The sequence below is a fragment of the Protopterus annectens genome, chromosome 16.part0 (genome assembly GCF_019279795.1).
Source record: "Protopterus annectens isolate FY-2018-M chromosome 16.part0, PAN1.0, whole genome shotgun sequence".
Taxonomy (NCBI): domain Eukaryota; kingdom Metazoa; phylum Chordata; order Ceratodontiformes; family Protopteridae; genus Protopterus; species Protopterus annectens.
The window spans coordinates 504,287,704-504,309,676 of NC_056750.1; the positions used below are offsets into that span (position 1 = coordinate 504,287,704).

A 21,973-nucleotide genomic window follows, 5' to 3' on the forward strand; every position below is an offset into this window, starting at 1 on the left:
TTTGCAAAATTTCAGGACACTGTGATTTACTGTTTTGATTTAATCACGGTTAGTTACCAACGTCTTATATTGTTCAAAGCTTACAACCTCTGTGGGTGCCTTAAGAGAGAGTTCTACTCTGGTTTACTAAATAGATACAGTGAAGGTCAATCATAAGCTCTATACTAGCGTTTACAGCTTTTGCAGCTTACAAGCTTGTTGGGTGTCTTAAGACTGTATAGTGGTAGTTCTATTCCGATTCATTAAACAAAGTGAAAGTCAATAATGATTTCTACTACAAAAGGTCTTGACAGTTATGTTGTGTGTGTGTTTGTCTTATTATACTGTATGGACTCTTGACAAACAGGCCAAGTCTTCAATGATGACAGACAGGGTTGTACTGATTCCATAACTGGTGCATGTTGTAGCAATAGCAATATTTATCATCTCAGTTTTATTATAACGGTTAACCACTTATATTCTTGGGAGAAGTTTCAACTACCTACATGGTACTGATCAAGAAACTGGAATACTGACGAGCTTTATATCTGAGAATTGCTGAAGTAGATTTTAAAAACTGCAGCTGTGTGCAAAATTCTACAACCAGCATGCTGACTGGTCAACTACCACTCTCTGTAATCCCACCCATATAATATGGGAACGGCTCTTACTCGGATTAACCTTCTCCATTCTACATAAGGTCAGCTTCTTCTTCTTTTGGCTTTTCCCAGTGAGGGGTCACCACAGCGGATCACCTGTCCACTCATGATTGGCAGTAGAGCTTTACTGTGTCGAGTTGCCAGCCCAACCTTCCACAGAAGACAAACACACGCACTCATGCCTAGGGCCAATTTACACTGTCCAATCCACCTACAGCATGTCTTTGGGATGAGAGAGGAAACCGGAGCACCCGGAGAAAACCCACGCGACCACAGGGAGGACATGCAGACTCCGCACAGAAGGCATCCCAGCCGAGGATAAAACCGGAGAACCTCTATAAACGTCTCAATTCTACATAAGGTCAGCTAAATGTTCTCCATCTGGTATTCTTGTCCAAGCCTCCAACTTCCAAAGCAAAAGGGGTCCTTTAGGATTTCTACGGTTAGGCTTAAAATGGTTAATGTTCATTTGTCTGTTGTCTAAGCAATTCTCCATCTCCTAGCTAAGAAAGACCAATTCCTTTGCTCAAGAAAGTTTTGAAAGCAAATCTCTTATCACACGTCCACTATAACATTAAACTGTACTCACGGTACAATTTGCCACATACGACCTTTGACAATGTTTGTCCATTGTCTGTGTTGCCTCCTGTATACATACTTAAAAAGTAGTTTTAGTTTTAAAACATCTGAAAACACTTTACTACTGGTGGCAACATGGTTTAAAAGGCTATAGGGAACAAGATGCAATATTCACAGTTATCAGATAATTCTGCACAATAGTATTTTTTTTTTTGTCGTCAAGTTTTTCTTTTAATTACAACTGCACTTTAGCTATACTGCTGAAAAACATGCTTCACTGTTCTTCATAATGCATGCATGTCTTTGAAAATGTCAACTATGTTATCCGTTTACTGTATTCTCCTGGCCCAAATAGGTTCATAATTAAGTACCAGGCAATCAGTCTGCAGATCATTTCAAGCCTAGCCAAAAAACCCTATTCAAAATGTCCCTCTAGCCTCAAGGAGGGCAAGAGACATGTACCAATCAGGTTTACCTAGAAAGTGGCAAAGGTGCTACTCTGCTTGACATGTAGTGGAAGTTTGTTCCAGAGGTAAGAAATACACCGGGATATGACTATCACACCATGTCTGATTTATCTGCTGATTAAGCTTTAATTTCTTTAACAGAATATTGGATGTGCCACTAGTTCTGTGAAAGAATAGGATGTCAAATAGGCTTGGATTTTTCATGGCACAAAAGGCTAGACATAGATCTCATTTTTTTTTAATTATGAATCTCTGAGGTCTCCCCAAGCTGTCTGATATATTTGGATAAATACATGCCAAAAGATATATTCAAATAATGGGTCTGATAAGACATGAGTAAAGGGGAATTAAGACTTTTCCTGGATCTAATGGACATGGTTTTGGAAATGAGATGCACCAGATAAAAGGCTTTCTGAAATACTGTAGACACATGATGGTTAAATGATAAGGAATTATCAATAAGAGTACCTAGACCACTTACAGCACTGTCTGACTGGAGGGGTGCATCTCCTATATGGTAAATGAAACTGTTTTGTTTACTAAAAATGAACTATGCTACATTTTTTACTTTTAGAGACCACTGTCCTTGTACCAATAGTTAATATAGTCTAACCGCTGCTGGAGCAATTGTGAGTCAGTTGAAGATCGAATAACACCACCTGATTTACAGTCATCTGCAAACTTAGTTAACCATAGCACAGTAGTGCAGGCCTGAAGGTCCAAGAAAAGCATGCCAAACAGGAGAGGGTGATAAACAAAGTCCCGTGTTACATCAGTGGTAACTACTTTCGGAAGTGACACCTGCAACTCTAACTCTAACCACATGGTCAGACACCCCATTAAAAGCTAACCGTACAATGTACAGATTTATACTCAGAAGTCTATCAATAATGCCTATGTGGGAAATAGTGTCAAAGGCCTTGGCCAGGTCTAGATATGTTGTATGAACATTGCTAGGCATTTTTACATCCAGACTCAGATATACATCTTAGTACTGTATGATATAAACAATGTTCGTTTAAAGATCCAGAATGTAATCTTTTTTGCTGCATCTGTTACAAGAGGTAGGTGAACCAGTCTAAAAACCTTTCTTCTTTCATCCAGCTTTGCTGTACTAAGACCTCCACACATCAGGCTTACAGTAGTGATGGTGACATCCATGTCCATAGCATCCTCCATATATTAGAAGTTTATTTACTTAACTGATTAAATTACTGGGAAAGTGACTGAGCAAAGACCATTTTCAGCAGAAGTCTAAGGAGAAAAGCTACACACACACACACACACACACACTGCATGCATTTGCACAGGTGTACATTAATGTAATTCAATGCATCATTCTAGTAAACAAGCACAGTGCACTAGGACGCATACATTAAATTTTATGTACTAGTATTAACTAGTCTGTTATTGCTTACATTTCTTTATTTCTTGTCTGTGAAATGTTTTGTATTTCACCCAGGCTAAGCCTGAAACTGGTCAATACGGATCAGTGCACTACCCTGTAAAACAATATAAATACATTTTACAGGTGATCACCACATTACACACATTTACAGTGTGTGTGGTCATGCTGTAATGTTTAAACACAGCAAATGAGATGTGCACATTTTATCTAAACAATTGAGACCTGAGGCTGCAACCAATGCACTAGTAAAGTAAAAGGTGCACAGATATATCAGTTTGATTTGGTTACAAAAGGAGGGAACTTGGGTAACACATTATGTACAAGGGTTGGCTATAAAGCTTCTTACCAGATATTTGGTAAAGAAAACCTAGTTAAGCCTACAAATGTCTTCTTGCAAAATGTAGTCTTGGCATCAGCCCAGAAAGTAGTCTGGGAATACAGAAAAAAAATACATTTTGTTATATGCCCCTTTAACCTCTCAAGATTATGCAGTATTAGTCAGCAGTGAGACAGGAAGTGAAATGTATTTTTAGTCAACTAAATTAAGATATTCTTAGCTTTAATGCAGTGGTGTCAAGACACAAACCAATGGAAGAAGACACCACAGTACCAAAACGATAGGCCACACCTTCCTTCAGATTCCCACACTTATCATAGGGTATGCTAAAGCACCCATGGGTGACTGCACAACACAGAAAATACTTTTTTCGGATGCAGTCCCTGCAGCAAAACCCACGATGGCTCAGAGGAGTGGTTTTTGATTAAAACTTAACAGTTTTGCTGAGTAATGGCAGAATTTACCAAACAGAAGCATCTGCAACGAAAGCCAGTCCAAGCCACTCTAAATGAGAGTCGGACTGTATTTTCTGCCACACATAAAACAGCTTATTTAAAGTCCAGTCTTCACAATACATATAAATACATAAAACGGCACTGCTCTGGTACAAGATTAAACCAAGACGTTTTTCTCCTCTTTTCTAAAGACAAAAAACACATAACTAAATATGCTTTAAATATTACTTGGAAAAATAAAAAGATACACTCCTGACAAAACACTTTCAGGCGTTTTTTTTTTTTGGGGGGGGGGGTCACCTTTATTAAAAACAGATTTCTTTGCACAACGATCCCTGCGTAGATATACATACATGGGAGAGTAAACAGCTTAGATTTTAGCCCAATAGGAAACATGAGTCTTTCTTCCTGTAGTTTAATTTTAAAAATTAAAAAGAAAAGTGTATTTCTTAAGAAAAAAATACTGGAAAATGCAAGTACAAGGCTTTCTGAATAATCACATGAAGCCAAAACCTACACAAACAATGTTTTATTCTTGCTTTCAAATCATGAGCAAAAAAAATGCAGGACTCTAACAGATCAAGCATGACAGATAAAGTGCAAAAAGACAAGTGGTGCAGGGCCATAACAAAACAGCCCCAGGTTATCAAGGGTACCCTAAAGCATCGGGTGCCTATATTAATTTACCATATGCCACTTGTTTCATTAGCAGAACTGGCCACCTCTAGGGAAGAGCATAAGGAGGAGCTCTCCGATGGCTACGGTGAATGACTTTGTTAAACAGTCAATATGTTTTAAAGCTTTACTTTCATTACGCACACTGGAAAAAAATCGTATAACCTGACCTATATCGCCAAATTTACAAATAAGTAAATAAAATACCCTTTTAACAAGCAAACGGAAAGTAAAATCAGGGATTAGTCTGCACAACGAAATTTGGTTTACCAGTGACGACAAATCACGCTGAAGTATTATTTGCCGCTTGCTGCCTGAAACATCTACTCTTAAAAAGTTGACACCCCTTTCGCGACCACCTGTTTATCTTGTTAAATAAACAGAAAAACATCTTAATCACTGCCTCAAGGGACGATGATGCCACTACTTACATGACTGCAGTGCCGCTTCAAACAAATGAAATCCAAGCCTTTTGACAGTTCAATACATCCACGACGTTGCAGTCTTGCCCTTCTTCTTTATACTCTCCAACCGCTTAAAATAAAACAGTATTCCGATCAGAAAGTCTAAAAACTTTTATAAATTCCTCGTCAAGACGAAGCAGGAAAAAGAGATCATACAAAAGCACGCCATCCAACCGTCCACGTTACCAAAGCCAAGTCGAATCATCCAGTCAGTCCAGCACCTCTTACAATAACAGAGGTACCAGCTAAGCTCCGCGAACGCAAGCGGCTCCACTAGGTTCTGAGAAGAGATTTGGAACGCGCACGTGCACACGCAAACCCACACTGGGGGAGGGGGAGCGCAGGCTTGCAGGCTAATCTTTACTCCTTAGCAGTTAGGCTTTTTTTTTACCTCACAGAAGACTGCTGCTTTGAAAACAAAGTGCAAACGGTACACGTGTGACAGGTTGTTTTTTTTGTGTGTGGATCCAAGAAGATATTCAAAAATAGAATGTTTTCTTGACTTTTGGCAGACTTTAGTTTATGCCCATTAATTTGACCCTGTGTACGTTACCCAGCGCGCAGCTGCCTAGCAGGAGGATGCTTCTGTTCCTTTTCAGCGAGCCATAGCTCTCAACCTTCCATGTCCAAAATGAGGAACACTAGCCCTCATAATGTGGAATAAATGGGCAAAATGTGGAACACATACTAATGGTTTACTAACATCTTCTCATAGCATGGTTAAAAAGCATGGTTAAAATATGCTGATTTTACTTATAAAGAAGATCTTTTAATGAATTAATACAATTAATTTCTATTTACAATGGATTTCACTTTAAAAAAATCCTAACACTGATTGTGTGACAGAGTCTTTCAATGTGGAACTTCGAGGAACATGAACTTTTTAAGACCCCAAATGAGGTATGTTCCTCGTAATGAGGTACACTTGGGAGGTATGCAGCGAGCCGAGGTACAGCAGCGATTGTGACTTCTAATACGTTATCCATTTGATAACATAACGGTTAATAAATTACATTCATACCGCCCAACCTCCTAGCGCAAGAAATCTTGACAAAGCCAAAAATAATGGTGGGCAAATGCCCTCCAAAATACGGGCAGATTTTTAATATTGCTCTTAGAAACTTGCTAGGATAATCGGATTTGCGTTAGCATGCATTTTCTGAAGGATATGAAGTCTGAACTCAAATGTTTGTCATTATAATTACTTCAGTCCTCAATGATTTGACAGAAAAACATAAATTGTATGAAGAAGGGGCCAAATAATATGAGGCAAAAGGGTGGACGCATGAATTTCATTGCTTGGGGTTACCAGTGCCCTCCCCTTGCGGACAGAAGTTCTTTGAAGATATGGCAAATGCAAAAGCTCTCAAAATAACATAGCCTCCTTCTTTGCGACACAGAATGTAGGTAATAAACCTGAGACAGGAGTTAAATCAAAGCAGCGACCTGAGCGCATCAGTAAATTAGTTGTTTGAGATTATGCTTAGGTAATGTAAGCCAAGTACAAATTTAGCATAGGTCTGAAAAATACATACACAAATTACACACTTTCAATTCACATTAATAAGACATTTACGTTTTTTTTTCAGTATAGTGGGTACAACAACGGAGATACACACGCGTGTGTGGATATTTATACTTATTATGCATCTATACTTATACCTCTCAACGTCTTACAGCAGGAAATCTGGACAAAGTCATAAATAATGGGGGAACAAAGGCCCCAAAATAGGGACTTTTTAAATATTGCTCTTACAAACTTAGAAAGTTGGGTAGAATAACAGGTTTTGCATTAGCATGAATTTTTCTAAAGGATATGAAGTCTGAAACTCACTGCCGCGGTGTTACCTCACAGCAAGAGGTTCTCCCCTTCGATTCTCGGCTTGGTTTGGGAGTGCCTTCTGTGTGGAGTCTGCATGTCCTCCCCGCGGTTGGGTAGCGTTCGAAAGACATGCGTGCGTAAATGGGCATGCCTTTGTTGAAGGTTGGGCGTCGAGCTGGCACCTCAGCGTTTCGTAAAAAAATCTACTGCCAATCACTAGCGGACCGGAGTTCCTCTGTGGCGACCCCTTACCGGGAAAAAGCCGAAAGACAAACAACAACAACAACATGAAGTCTGAAACTCAAATGTCTGTCATTATTTTCTGACTTCAACCCTCAATGATTTGCCAATGATTTTCTAGAAAACAACAATTTTATAAGAAACAGACCAAATATATTAATCAAAAATCTGGATATTCTATGAAAATCTGTACAGTTGAGAGATATGCTATGCATATACATATATGCACCCATATACTTCTATACTTATTTATTTTACCTTTTTTTACTGGGAAAGTCTGACTGGACCAGAAAATGCCCATTTTCAATGAAGGTCCAGAGAGAAAAGCTCCACAATCACAATCTTTGAAAAATTAAATGCAGATATTTTAAATCACAAACTATCATGTTACACTACAAAACATTAATTACAGATATTTTAAATCACAAAGTAATTGTTACACTACAAAATATAAGAGTGAAAAATGTAATTAAGAATACATAGAACATGTTTCATAGTATAGTGCTATGAAAAGCAATAATTTGGAGAAAAATGTGAAGAAAAACTTAATAGTCATATTATTTGTTATATAGATTAGTAAAAAAAATAGCAGTGAAAGTTTTTAATTATGAGGAGAATAAGTGTAAGATGACTTCCTTGCTTAGTTTAGCAGAAACATATCAGTTTTAAGCAGGAATGGAAATTAAACCAGAAGTAGACAAAAATCAGGCAGCAATTGAATGTGGAAAAACAAAACAAAAAAAAATAATATAATAGAACGATCAGATGCGAAAGCAAAAAATGTTCAAAATGCATAAATATAGTTGCAAGTATAGGAAACCCTTGAAACAACCTCACGTTGATCAGGATCGAACACAGGAATGGCTAAGAAGAGGTGAATTGAAACCAAAAGCTGAAAGGTTAATACTGGCAGCCCAATATAGTGGACTATGTACACATTGGTTTACAAAATCCATTGAACATGTGGGCGAAAAAGACAAATTGTAGGTTTTGTAAAACAGAATTGGAAAGAGTTGCTGGTTGTGATATACTAATGGCAGAAGTACTGTATACTGAAAGGCATAATAATGTGGCAAGACTGTTGCATTGGGGACTGTGCAAACATGATAATAATGAAGTAGCCGAGAAGCATTGGAAAAATGAGCTACAAATCATTATAGAAAATGATTAAGTTTATATCACATGAGATCACCCATTACCAACAGTTGAAAAAATAGATGTGAGAAAAGCAGATATAGTAGCTAATGAAAAGAAGACAAAAGTAACATTAATCACTGAAATTACAACACCTAGTGACTACAGTGTTTTACGTGCAGAGAGACACAGTCATAAAATACCAGGATTTGCAGGCAGAAATGAGGACAATAGGGTTGCCACCTTTTGTTGTGGCATAAACTGGACCAAGGCCACACCCCTAACACCTCCCATACCACCACTTGACTCCTCCCATCTCCCCCACCCACTTTCCACTCATTTTGTGACATCATCACCACCTAACATGAGGAGGAATGCCCACTTTTTCCTTCTGGGATACTTTTTTTCTGCCGATTTACCATGCTTTTCTGTAAAAAAAAAAAAAAAAAAATCACAGTAAACCTGAAGATTTAATTAACTCGTATAGTCTTGTTTCTTTTTTTTTTTAAACAGAATACCAGAGTTTGTACTGTGTTTTCCAGATTACCGGACAATCGGTTTGATTTCCAGATAATCCAAAACAGATAGGTGGCAATGCTACAGGGCAATGTGGAAGAAGCATACTCAGACAGTTACAATAGTAGTAGGAGCAACAGGTCATAAAAAATAATTTACAATCGTACTAACGTGGTAAGAATTGCAAAAAGGAATCAATGCTGGACGCATTGCGAGTGCTGAGAAGAGCACTTCTAGCTAACATCAAAGATTGAAACGATACTAATTTCATGAACTTTAATCATACTTTGACTTAGGAATGGAGTCCATTCCTATCATGGTATTAGAAACTCAAAAAACTTGGAGAAATTAGTATGGGATAAATAAGGCCTGAGACAATTCTAATAAGATATTTGCACAATTACATGATTAGAGTCAGTGAGGGGAAATTGAGTGATATCGTAGTATGAGAGATGTTTATATTATGGTTATAGATGGAAGAAGGATGGAAAGAAGGAGATTATAAGAAGAGTGCAGGGTAGGGTGACTTCAAGTAGCTTAGGTGAGTAGGGAGGAAAGAGAAAGAGGTAGAGGAAAGGTCTGCAGAGATGAAGTAGATAAGGTAAGGTAGTGGGAAAAACAGAAGAAATGAGTGGAGTAAGAGGCTGGAGAGGTTATGAAGTGTGATTTAGGTTGAAGGGGGTGCAGGAAGTATAGTGAGTAAGTTCAGCCAGGATTGGCACAGGAGCAGGTCCACAATTTTGTAAAGTATTCTTTTAGGGGTCATTTAAAGGTGGGTAGGTTAGAAATAGTTCTGGTAGTAAGAGGTAAGGAGTTCCATTTTTTTGCTATTGAGTACAAGTATCGGCTTGTGGATTTATTTGGTTTATTTATAGTGAGAAATTGTTTGTTTTCTACTCCAAGAGTTCTTTTAAGGAAATATATGTTGATTAAAGGGGTAAGAGCTTGGCAAGCTAATGGTTTGTGTATGATTTTATGTAAGTTGAATGTAAGAGAGGTGGAGGGAGATTTCCAGGCAGCTAGGGACATGCAGAACTTTACATTGATGGGTAAATTAAGATGAATTAGTAACACACAGTTTTATTGTAGCAGCTTTCATGTTTGTTTGTTTTTTTATGGAGGAGTATAAATTGGTTAGAATTGGTGCTCCACCGAGTGTGTGTGTGTGTGTGGGGGGGGGGGGGGGGCAGAAGACAGGTTATGGCTAGAGTAATTTTTGTGGGTGTGCTCGGAAAATGTTTGTTTCTCTACAGCATGCCTAGTTTTTGATGTTTTTTTATATTGCTTTAGATGTGCAGGTCAAATTTAAGATTGTAATCTACTATGACTCCTAGTAGTTTGGTATGGTGGACAAATTCAATTTTAGTGCCATTCAACAAAAATATTTTGAAAGATGCTTTGTTAGGGGTGTGAGGTTTTCTGGTAAAGAGGAGTTTTTTTTTTTTGGAGAGTGAGTAGGAGTTGTGCTCTTATAAGTCAGGTTTCAATGGAGATGACAGCTTGTTGAGTGATTTCTTGGTGGCGGGTTAAGGTGTTTGAAGAGCAGATGATGGTAGAACCATCTGTATATTGAATTAAAGTGCCTTCATAAGTTGATGAATGTAGGTTATTGATAAAAATATTGAATAGTAGAGGGTCAAGGATGGATCCTTGGGGGACTCCTGTGGAAGTGGGAAGGTATTCAGAGATAGATGCTTGTCATTTTACAGCTTCTTGCCTATTGGCAAGGTAACTAGAGAACCACTGAATAGATGGAGATGACAGACCCAGGGTGGAAAGTTGATTGAGGAGTTTACTGTGAGAGACCATGTCAGAGGCTTTTGATAGATCTAGAAATACTGCAGATACAAGTTTGTTAGAGTTACAAGCTTTACTGACAGTGTCTGTAAAGGATAGTAATGCAGTGGAGGTGCTGTGTTCTGGCCGAAATCCATATTGTATATCAGTGATTAACTTACTTTGTAAGAAATAGTGGAGAAGTTGATGTACACATCTTTCAAGGATTTTAGACAGGGGTGCAATGACTTTGGCTTGAAATGAGGCTATAGTAGCTGGAGAAACAACTGAGATGAGGGGAGGGCCAATCAGGTACATCAATGGAATGCAGTTACCCCATGACCTTCGGCCAGTGCTTGTTTAGAGTTTGCATGTTCCCCCTGTGTCTCTGTCGAGTTTCTTCCACCTCTGAGGAAAAAAAAAAATGCTGAGTGTTTCTTTCTCAGACTCTCCAAATAATGGAGCTATGGGCAGCAGCACAGACTCTACATGGTGTCATCTAGGGGGAAAAGCTGTATAAACCAACTGCTTTTGGCATCTATTATGATGACCATTATCCTCATGGTCTCAATGATTTGTGTTAAGTGATTTATTGGAGGGGATTTATATGTGTTGTACTGTGGAGAGTGTGTAATGTTTTATACAGCACTGAGGAAGGCTTTGCCGAAACAGGTATGCTGGTGTGGATGTTTGCTGCATTTCTTCAATAAAAATATGAGATATTACACTGGTGTCTGTGCTGGCCATTGTGGTTTTTGATTATTTGACTTTTTGGCCATGCACGGTTGCTGTACTTGAATGCTTTTTGGATTGTACTGTTGTTCATTGTGTGCACGCTGTTGGAGTAGTTACTGCAAACCCTCTCCTTTGCTCGGCACCTCAAGGTTTGGTGTTTTTTTATACTTTTGGATTATTGGGTTGGTTTTGATGGAGAATATACAAAACAATGATTTACAAGCAGTGCTCTCTGGATTGGTGTCTGATAAAAATGACTTGCATATTTTTGAGACTGTTTCCCTAAACATGGATATTCAAGATACTAAACCTGTTATGGCTTCTGGTTGTGTTGGGGCCTTTGAACAGCTGACTGGGCTAGTTAAGAAATTACGGGCTTATGTATGGCATCTGAAGCTGTTAAAATTTTATGAGGCTAAGTAATTTAGTCCACGGGGACTACATATATATATATATATATATATATATATATATATAGATATATACAGCCTATGGTTTATGAGATGGATGATATGTTATTACAAGAGTAGGCTAAAGCACAACAGATGGCCTCAATGTTGTTTCTACATGTACTGGCTGCATTTTATGAATGATGGGTTAATAAACTGTTTACCAAAGTTATGCAGGCGGTGGAGCAAATTAAAATATTTATGGGACATGATGGTTATGGTAAACAGTACTGTGTCTTCTTATGAGAGCGAGCTGCAAGCCAGAAAAATAAAAAAATTTAAGCATGACTCTGGAGATTATATGAATGGAAAAGCTTTTACTGCTCATAAGATTGTTAAGTTGCTTGGGACAGGAATACATCACCTGGGGATCGTGGCTTTAATAGGGAACGATATAACAGCAAAAAGAGATCGAGATCCATCTTGAAAAAATCTGATAGACATTTTGAGTCATCGGCTGAACAGCCTTCTTCAACAGTTGATACAGACATTGAAATTGTTGGTGAATCACAAAGGGCAAAAAAGAAATACCCCTTAAGAAACACTGGAGAGCTGGACGTAAGCATGCAAAAAGATGGAGAAATACTAGAAACATTATTTCGGTTGATAATGCCGAAATAAATTTAGAATCGGCTGTTCATAATGTTTCATCCACCCATTTGACTGTTGCTGAGACTGAGGTGCTAAACAAGGGACTGGGGTTTGTGCCGACTTATGCAGTGTCAGAAGTAATATTTGTAAATGATGTGTCATTTTTGTAGAAAATTTAATTTATTGTTATATTTTGGAAATGTTGCCTTGACTGAAAAACAGTTTATATTTAAACTCTCTTCTTTTTCTCCACCAATGAATAAGCATGTCTTGGTTTTTCAGCAGCAGATGCTGAGAGATTTACATTTTAATTTATTTTATAAGAAAGGGAATAATCATCTTTCAGCTAAACAAACCATTGCTTTAAAAGGTCTGCAGTGGAAATGTGACTAAGTCATTACACATGCTGACAAAGGGGGAGCGGTTGTAACTTGGGAATACTCTGTGTATGTTCAGGAGGCTACCACACAATTAATGGATGCACAATTTTATCAAAAGATGTTTTTGGATCCAACATTACAGTTTAATAAAGAAATTGATGATTTTTTTGTTTTGACTAGAGATGAGGGGATTATTAGTAAGCACACAATGTATCATCTTGTGGTGTCAGATCCTTCTCCCCACTATTTTTATATCCTACCAAAAATACACAAAGATGCTTTACATCCTCCGGGTAGACTCATAGTTGGTGGACATGGATTTTTGACGGCACCTTTGTCTGTTTTTCTTACACAGTATTTAAGACCCTTATTAATATATGTATGAGCCCGCATACAGGACACTGCACAGTTTCTTAATATTGTGAATGATATGCTGCTTGATGCTACTTGGTATATGTGTACTTTAGATATTAAGGCATTATATACTAATATCCCCCATTGGGCAGGTTTGTTGGCAGTTGTGTTTTAACTGAATAGGGCTAATTTGTATAGCCTGGGTTTCAACACATTTTTACTTTGTCTAACTGAGCATGTGTTGACAAAGAATGTCTTCTATTTCAACAGTGAGTGCTTTTTGCAACTAAAATGTACTGCTATGGGGCATCTTTTGCCCCCATTTATGCTGACCTATTTATGGGTTATGTGAAAGAACATCTGATATATGATACTAACCATAATATATTTCTGAAACTGACATATGGAGACAATATTTAGACGACTGCTGGCTTGTGTGGATATCTGATGTGATATATTTAAATGAGTTTCTACAATACCTAAATGAAGATAAGTGGGGGCTACAATTTACATCTCATTATCATTTACATGAGATTTCATTTTTGTATGTTAAAATCATTAAAACCATGGAAGGTAATTTGATGATCTTACCAAAAGATTTTGTGCGAGGGCTTATGGTATAAATGTGATACAGCGGGCTCGTGAACATGCTGGGTCTATTGTTAGAAAAAATGTATTAACCTATAAGGTTAGAGACAAAGGTGACGCAACTGTTTGTATGGTTACTATTGGAGCAATAGTAGGTTGTTTTGTGAACTGGTACAGCATCATCGGGGGACGTTATTGTTGGATGATAGGTTATCACAATGGTTACCATTGAGATGTAAGTTTACCTATCATAGGGGTAAAACAACAGGAAACTGCTTGAACCATTTTAAAAGAAATTCTGCTAGGGGTGGTAGCAAACAATTTTCATTGAAAGGAAAACCTTTAGTTGGATGCTTCCCTTGTGGTAACTGTTCAGCATGTGGGGTGATGGTAAAAACCTAAAGAATTTTCTTCTCCCAGTACTTCTCATGTATTTGATATTTGCTGTTTTGCGAACTGTGTAACAGAATGGGTGATATATTTGGCAGAATGTTCTTGTAAAGCATTTTATGTGGGACAGACTTCAGGACAATTTAAGTGCTGGGTTTATGAACATCTAAGTGATATTCGTAATAAACGTATGACAAATGCTTTGTATAAACATTCTATTGTACATTCTACTGCTAAATGTAGATTCATAGTAATTGATCATATAAATATTGGTGGTTGTAATAAAATGGGATGGCATATTTTGTTAAACAAGAAAGAACGTGGTTGGATTATCAAACTTCGGCACTGTTTCCACCTGGTGTCAATGATTTGTGTTAAGTGATTTATTGGAGGGGGTTTATATCTGTTGTACTGTGGGGAGTGTGTAATGTTAGACACTCAACAGTATAAAAAATATGGCCGTGGGTGATTCAGTCATGTTGACTAATGTCAAATGGGCATGGGTATTTGCTGGTGATAAGTGGACTGAAGAACTGGCCTACTCTGACCTACACCAGGGATCCATGCTAACAGTGGGAGGGGTGTATGTGCCCCCACTGACACGGGCCAGCAGCCCTAGGTCAATAAACTACTTGCCAGATGGTGCTCAGTTACCTGGGATAGCTCTATTGAGTGAAAGCTGGAAGTAAAACCAATCAACCTGCAAAACATGAACTAAGAATTGCTACACTCAGTGTAGGTTCAGTGATAGGGCACAACTTGGAAGTGAATAACATGATGGTAAGGACAGGCTGGGCATCCTAAGTAACCAGGAGACAAGATGGAAGGGCAGTGCAGCAAAGCCACTTGGTTTGGGACCCAGAGTCAACTACTCAGGAGGAGGACAAGCTAGAAATGGTGTGAGGGGATTACCTGGCTTTAGAAGACAGTGAGGGGTGTCATTAGAATTAGTGACAGACTCATGGCAATTAGACTCCAGCTTAATGGTAGAGCAGTAGTCACAGTGAGGAAAAGAGTGCATTCAGACAGCAGTTGCAGGACCTACTACATAAAGCAGGGCAACATGAATTTGCATTAATAACAGGTGACTTGAATGGACATATTGGGACAGACAAAACATGATATGAGGACTGCCTGGGTCCATATGGGTGGGAGCAACAAGAATAAAGAGAGAGGCCATTCTAGACTTCTGTCCTGCAAATGGCTTAATAGTAGCTAACACATGGTTCAGAAAGAGAGACAGTCACAAGATCACATACAAGAATGGCCAACATGCAACTCAGGTAGACTTCTTCCTAGTAAGGAAAGGGCACTGGGGTAGAGTCAGTAATTCCAAAGTCATCCTCAGTGAAACAGCTCACAGCATAAACCACTGGTTGCCAAAATTAGCTGCAAGCATTGGTCAGAGAAGACTCTAAGAACAACAGAGATCAGGCTGTATACCTCGAAGCTGACTGGATAGAAAACACATTAGTTCAAGGAATTACACCTAAAGAAGAGGAAATAGGTGGAGATGAAGAAGAATGGCAGCACCTCAAAATAGCATGTGTGAGGACTACAGAACAGATATGTGGCCGAGCCAGGTACGGAAATAAGGTACATAAGGAAAGTTGGTGGTGGAATACAGAAATCCAGGAAGTCATCAAAACAAAGAAGGATTGGCAGAATACAGGAAAATAGAAAATACAGTCCAAGCTAGGAAATAATACTGGTTGGCTAACAAAAAAGCTAAGAAAGGAGTTGCTGTAGCAAAGAACAAGGGATCAGAGGCAGTCTACCAGCTTCTGGAAAGTAAGTCAGTAGATGACGCAAAGAAACTGTATCATGTTGCAAGGCAAAGACAGAAAGATAAAGATAGTCAGATACCCTTCATAAGGGATGATAGCAACAACCTGCTCACCAGCCCACAGGACATCAAAGGCAGAAGGAAGGAGTACTTCCAGCAGCTTATGAATGAAGAAAACCCAACAGAAGCTGTACTTCTCCAAACACAGCCTACGATGAGAGAAGAGGAGGAACACACCACAGAACAAGTGAGAACATCACTAAGGATAAAGATTCTGGGAGATATAGGGGAGAAATGGCTCCTGAGGGTACACATAGCAGTGTGGAAAGAAAGGCATATCACAGATGACTAGAGAATAAGTAAATTAGTGCCAGTGTTCAAGAACAAAGGGGACATTCACATCTGTGGGCAGTACAGTGGTTTCAAACTCCTGTAACATTGCATGAAAGTTCTGGAGAGGATGATTGATAAAGAGATATACAGAGATGCAGAAAGTAAGATGGGAGATGAGCAGTTCAGATTCAGATCAGGATACAACACAACTGACTGGATGCTTGCAGTGAGACAGATAGTTGAGAAGAAGCTAGAGATGAGGAAAGAGTCCAACTGGGCATTCCTAGATGTCCCAGAAACATTAACAGAATTAGTGCAAGCTATGTGAAAGGACCCAATGACTGAAGTACAAACAGTGTTTGGTCTCACAGAGGGGCTCTCAGTGGGAATGGGTGTGAACCAGCATTCAGCTCTGAGCCTACTGCTGTTCATACTGGTAATGGACTACAAACCAGCTGGAGGGAACAGATCAACAAAGTTGCTGTTTGCAGATGATGTGGCATTACAAGCAGACTCTCAGCATGAACTTCAGCAGAGGACAGTGTAATGGAATGCAAAACCAAAGACACATGGGATGAAACTGAGTGCAGATAAGACAGTTATAATGGCAGCAAAGGTGGAGTTGAGAAGAAGCTGAGAATTGAGATAGAAAGGATAATAGTGGAACAGGTTAACAACTTCAAGTATCTGGGAGGGGTAGTTGAGGAGAAGGAAATACTGAATGAGGGGGTCAAAGCTAAAATAAGAGGGGCTGCAGTCAACTAGCACAGAGTGACAGGTGTTGTATATGTAGAAGAATGCCAAAGAAGCTGAAAAGTAAGGTGTAAAAACAGTGGTGCAACCAGTATTAATGTATAGTATGGAAACCTGGGCAGTAAAGGCAGAGCAGTTAAAGAAGCTAGAGGTGATGCAAGTGAAGTGACTGACATAGGTGGTTGGATGCACTCTGTGGGACAGACAAAGAAATGAGGGCATAAGAGCAGAAGCCAAAGGAGCTCCAGTTGCAGAAAAGATCGAAGAGAACAGATTGTGGTGGTTCAGGCACATGTGCAGAAAAGCAGAAGACAATCTGTTGAAGAAGATTTGGGACAGACAAGAAGAAAAGAAGAAACAATGATATCCAGCAGAGAAGTGTTTGGATTGCATGAGAGAAGACCTATGACATTCAGGCATGAGTGTCAAAGAAGGCAGGACAATGGCATTGAATAGAGAGAGATGGTGACACCTGACATGACACCCTTGACCCTATGTAAAAAATGAAAAAAAGGGGGTTGATGATAATGAAATTATCTCCTTGGATCCCAACTTTTCAAATGAGTCCACTAAGATACCCCCGTCCACTCAGAATGAAAATTATTACTACATATTCAACCTACAACCTCTGAAGCCAAGCCAGAGGTGGCCCATCACTGCAAACACGTTTTATCAAATGACATTCTTCCAGACACAGTTTCTCAGTCCTAGCTTCAAAGTTATGGTAGTCACTCTCTCAGAGATTAGTTCAAATTTCAGACTGCTCTTTCTTTGGGCCTCAACTCAAGTGTTTTCTACTAAAACAGTCAGAATGCAACTGCATGACTGTTCAGTATGTCATATAAACCACTAACCTTAACAGAATGCCCCTGCACCCACATTCTCATACCTCACTCTCTACAGAATGCATACCCTGAACAAATCATATCCTATCTCACTTCTTCTCCAACGTCTCTCACTTCCTCCTACCAACTTACTTAACCAGTATATTCCTATCAGTCTATTTCCTTTACCTTTTTGTAAATATGTGCATAAGTTGAGTATTCAGTTTTTGTATGTATGTATGTATCACTTAGGCTATTGAATATGGTATGCAACTCCTGTGCTAATAAATACTTTTGTTACTGTGTCTTGTAACCCAGGCTAAGCCTGTACTTTGTCATTCTGTGATAAGTGCTCTACTCAGGTAAAAATACAAATAAATAAACTTGGTAACAGCAGGCATCTAATGCTCAGTAACATCAAAATTACCTAGAGCTAAAGATAAGAGCCAAGAAAACAACTAGTTCTGCAAGGGTGACTTTCATAAGTAATAGGCAGTAAGCATAACTCCACAACTCTAAATGTTTCTGAAAAGAAGTAAAGGAACTTATAGGAAGCACTATAGAATCCCCAGTGTTTTCCTCTACACAGACAGATAAAGAAAAACAAAAGTTATGTACTCATAACAATGGATATGTGTTGTTCATTTTCATTCTTCCTCAACTGATAGGTCTCAGATCTGACCTCGGATCCAGTTTGGCTGTTTCACTAAGTTCATGGATCCAACTCTCGATCTCCCTTATCTATAATGTCCAACCAACCTAATGTACATCAGGTCAAGTTTGCTGCTCCCATAAACAATAGTTTATTCTATACAGAATAAATAGAAAAGAAAGAGCTGGTATAAAACTGAAGCTCAAACAAAGAACAAAGAGTTCCCAAGGAAAATCTCTTAGGTATCCTCCAGAAAGAAAGGCAAAGGGAAATGGTTAGGGGGTAGGAAGTTGAGGAAGAATGAAAATGTATCTAATGTTGTCATTTTCATTTATTCCTCAACTGGTGGGGCAAAGTACCCAACTAGATGAAGCGAACCTTGGGTGGTCCTCATGGAAGGATATTTCAGAGTACTGAAGAGCCAAATGTAACTCTGTTCCTAGAAATTAAGTTCAACTTGTAATGAGTAATAAAGTTATGAGCATTGGACCAAGTCGCAGTTGCACATATATCATTTATCAAAGCTTTTGACCAAAAGGCTGAAGAGGTCACCATAGACCTTGTTGAATGTGCTCTTGGTGGCTTAGGCAAGGACAAGGCTTCCTGTTTATAGACAAAGGATATGCAATCAGTCAACCATTTAGGAAAGGTTACTTTGGAAACTGCTATGCCCAATCTGTTATAAGAAAGGAGACAATTGGTCAGATTTTCTGAATCATTGGTTTGATAAAGATAAAATCAAAGTTGCTTGTGTACATCCAAGAGATGCAGCATATATTCACCTTTATTGGAAAACTTTGGGAAGAAAGCCAGGAGACTGATGACCTGATTAATGTTAGACTCAGAAGCCACCTTAGGTAACAGGGAGGATTAGTACATAAAGACACTTCTTCCTTATGAAAGACCAGATATGAAGGTTTAGAATAAAGGGCCTGGAGTTTCAAATGGACTTTCAATCAAACGTTGAAGTAAAATAGACAAGTTCCAAGGAGGAGCAGGGTCCTTAACTGGAACTGGAAGCCTAAATAAAAAGGTGCCTTTCAGAAAGGTTATGCACAATGTAGAAAAAGCCAAAGAAGCATGTTTTTTTATCAGAATGAAAATTAGAAATAGCAGCCAGCTGGACTTTTATAGTAGAAAAACTACCCCCCTTCTTGGAAGAGGGATGATAAAAAATCTAGAACTGCGGAGTTCAGGCAGAAAGAGGCTCCAAATCTATTTGTAGAGCCCAAATAGAAGATCGTTTCCATTTACTTCTGTAAACCCTCCTAGTGGATGCATTTGAGAAGGCAAAAGGATATGTAAGATTGGAGAAGAAAGCCTGGGCTGTCTAGCCATCACTGGAATTGGAGAAACCATGCGGTCAGCTTGCTGCCTAATATGTCCCCGTATGATGAGACAGGAGATCTGCACTGAGGTCCAGTGTCCAGGGTCGATGCAAAAGATGAGGCCACAGAAAGGGAAACCAGATTTGTTGAGGCCAAAATGGGGCAATGAGAATTACTGAGCTCTTTAACCAGCAGGCTTTTTGCAAAAACCTGGGGAAAAGAGGTAATTGGGGATAAGCATAGAAGAGACCAGGGGACCAATTGTGGACTAGAGCATCTTTCAGTGACTCCCCTGGAGGAGGGATCAGGGTTAAGAACCTGTTGTGAGAAGCAAAGAAATCTCAGCATGGCTGGCCCCATCAACGTAAAATTCTTGGTACCACTTTGACATTGAGAGACTACTTGCAGGGTATCAGAATGGACCTGCGTAGTCTGTCTGCAAGTACATTGGATTTCCCCAGTATATGCATTGCAATGAGAAAATGTCCAGAAGAAATTGCCTATTGCCTTGCAACAAAGAGGGCAGGACCTGACCCCCCCCCCCCCACCGTTTGTTTATGTACCAAACCACAGACAAATTATCTGATTGAATTGTAATTGTTCCAGAGGGGAGAACATCTTGGAAGGCTTGCAATGCTAGAAGGACAGCTCTCATCTCCATCTATGGGGGGAGGGGGTTGAGAAAATGTTATTAAATAGTCACTGGATATGATCCTCTGCACCCAGGAATCTGTTGTGATGGAAGCCCAGGCTTCTAGGTGCAGAGACAGGTGGTCCCCCCACCACCTCCAGAGAAAACAGCTGGGCAACCGTTCAGGAGCAATGACAGGGTTTACTCAAGAAGGAATACCTGAAACCCTGGTTTTGCAGGCCACCTCTGCCATTAGGACAGTGTCTTCTGAGAGTTCCACCCCCACCTCTGGGAGAACCATCTCCTCATGAATCTTGAAAAGGACCTTAGGAATTATGAAACCACATGTTTCTACTTCCTCAATTATTCCATGAAAAGGGTCTCTGAGGGGTAGAGAAACAGATCCCAAAGGCAGGCAAGGTCTTTTCTTCCTGCTTACTTTTGGAAAGCATTTCCTTCCCTTTTGAGCTGAACAGAGAAGATCCATCAAATGGGCCACTGATAAACGAAGATTAGAAGGGCTCCACAAAATCACACAAGCATTTCCAAGCATATTTTCTGATGGCTATGCCTGGATCTACCGCACTTGAGGTGCCTTCTGCAGTTTAGGAAATCAAACTCATGGATGCATTAGATATGGACTGTAGAGTGGCCAGTTGTGAAGAATCCTTATTTGGTCCTCGACAGACACAGACCTAGAAAAAGATTTGAAGAGCTCCTTTATCAAATCTCTTTGCAGTCTGGTAAAATGTGACAAGTAATTTAACAACCTCAGGGCAAAGGTCACTGAGGGATAGACATGCTTCCCAAATCTGTCCAGGGCTCTAGATTCCCTGTTAGGGGGATGCTCAAATGAGCTCTACTCTGACAGCTCTTTTTTGGTGGCTGTTGCCACAACCATAGCATCCACTGGGACCCCTTTACTGCATTGTGCCCTGTTTTTTGGGGGGCTAAAAATTTTGTCAGGTTGCTTAAGAATTGGCTCTACAGTATTTGAGTCTTTCCATTCATGGCATGAGACCAGATCTATTAGCTTATCACCCAGAGGGATAACCCAAGATGTAGCTGAGCCAGACCCGAAGGCCTCCAGAAACATTGACTCCTTCTGGGAAGGGGGTTCAGAAGACCATTCACCTTTTTGCTTTAACATTTCTAGTATTTCTCTGAAGGAAATATCCTCAGATGGAGATCTGGGAGACTCTTCCTCTTCATCAAAATCAGTGTCTTCAGAGATATTCCTGAAGGGAATCCAGGTGTCTCCTCTTACACATGCTCTGGTGAAGTATTGGAAGTGACAGGGGAGTCCCTAGGGAATAACCGGAGGCTAAATCTGGAAAGCTATCCTGGTGGAATAGAGGTCAGAGGCTCAGAGCTTAAACCTGATGGTGGAATAGAAACAGGATCCAATGAGGGTAAAGGTGTCCTATCTCTAGGTAGAAAGAAAGCCCTCTCCACCATCTCAAAGGCAGAGAATCCGAGAAAAACAGAAGTCCGTAGTGCTGGAGGTGAAGGCCCCTGTGCAAATCAACTCTGAACTCCCCCAGAAGTCCTCTTCAAAGTAGGAGTAGGACTCAAACTGTCCAGTGCTGAAGCCCCTAAGTGCCAGATGGCTCTGAAAACATTGGAGTTGACTCAGTCCTCTCAGAGCCGGCACTGATGCTTCAGCTC

The 21,973-nt window shown here is 39.6% G+C and overlaps 1 protein-coding gene across 2 annotated transcripts in view; it reads right to left on the minus strand.

Moving 5' to 3' along the window:
• RIPOR1 (RHO family interacting cell polarization regulator 1) overlaps positions 1–21,973 on the minus strand; it is a 2,621,322-nt gene that overhangs the window by 2,408,587 nt on the left and 190,762 nt on the right. The window contains exon 1 of one of the 2 annotated variants that reach the window (XM_044058660.1): positions 4,991–5,331. The exons of the other annotated variant lie outside the window; for it this stretch is intronic. The gene's annotated coding sequence lies outside the window, so the exon portion shown is untranslated. Of the gene's footprint in view, positions 1–4,990; positions 5,332–21,973 lie in introns of those variants that run through there. 2 annotated transcript variants of the gene reach the window in all.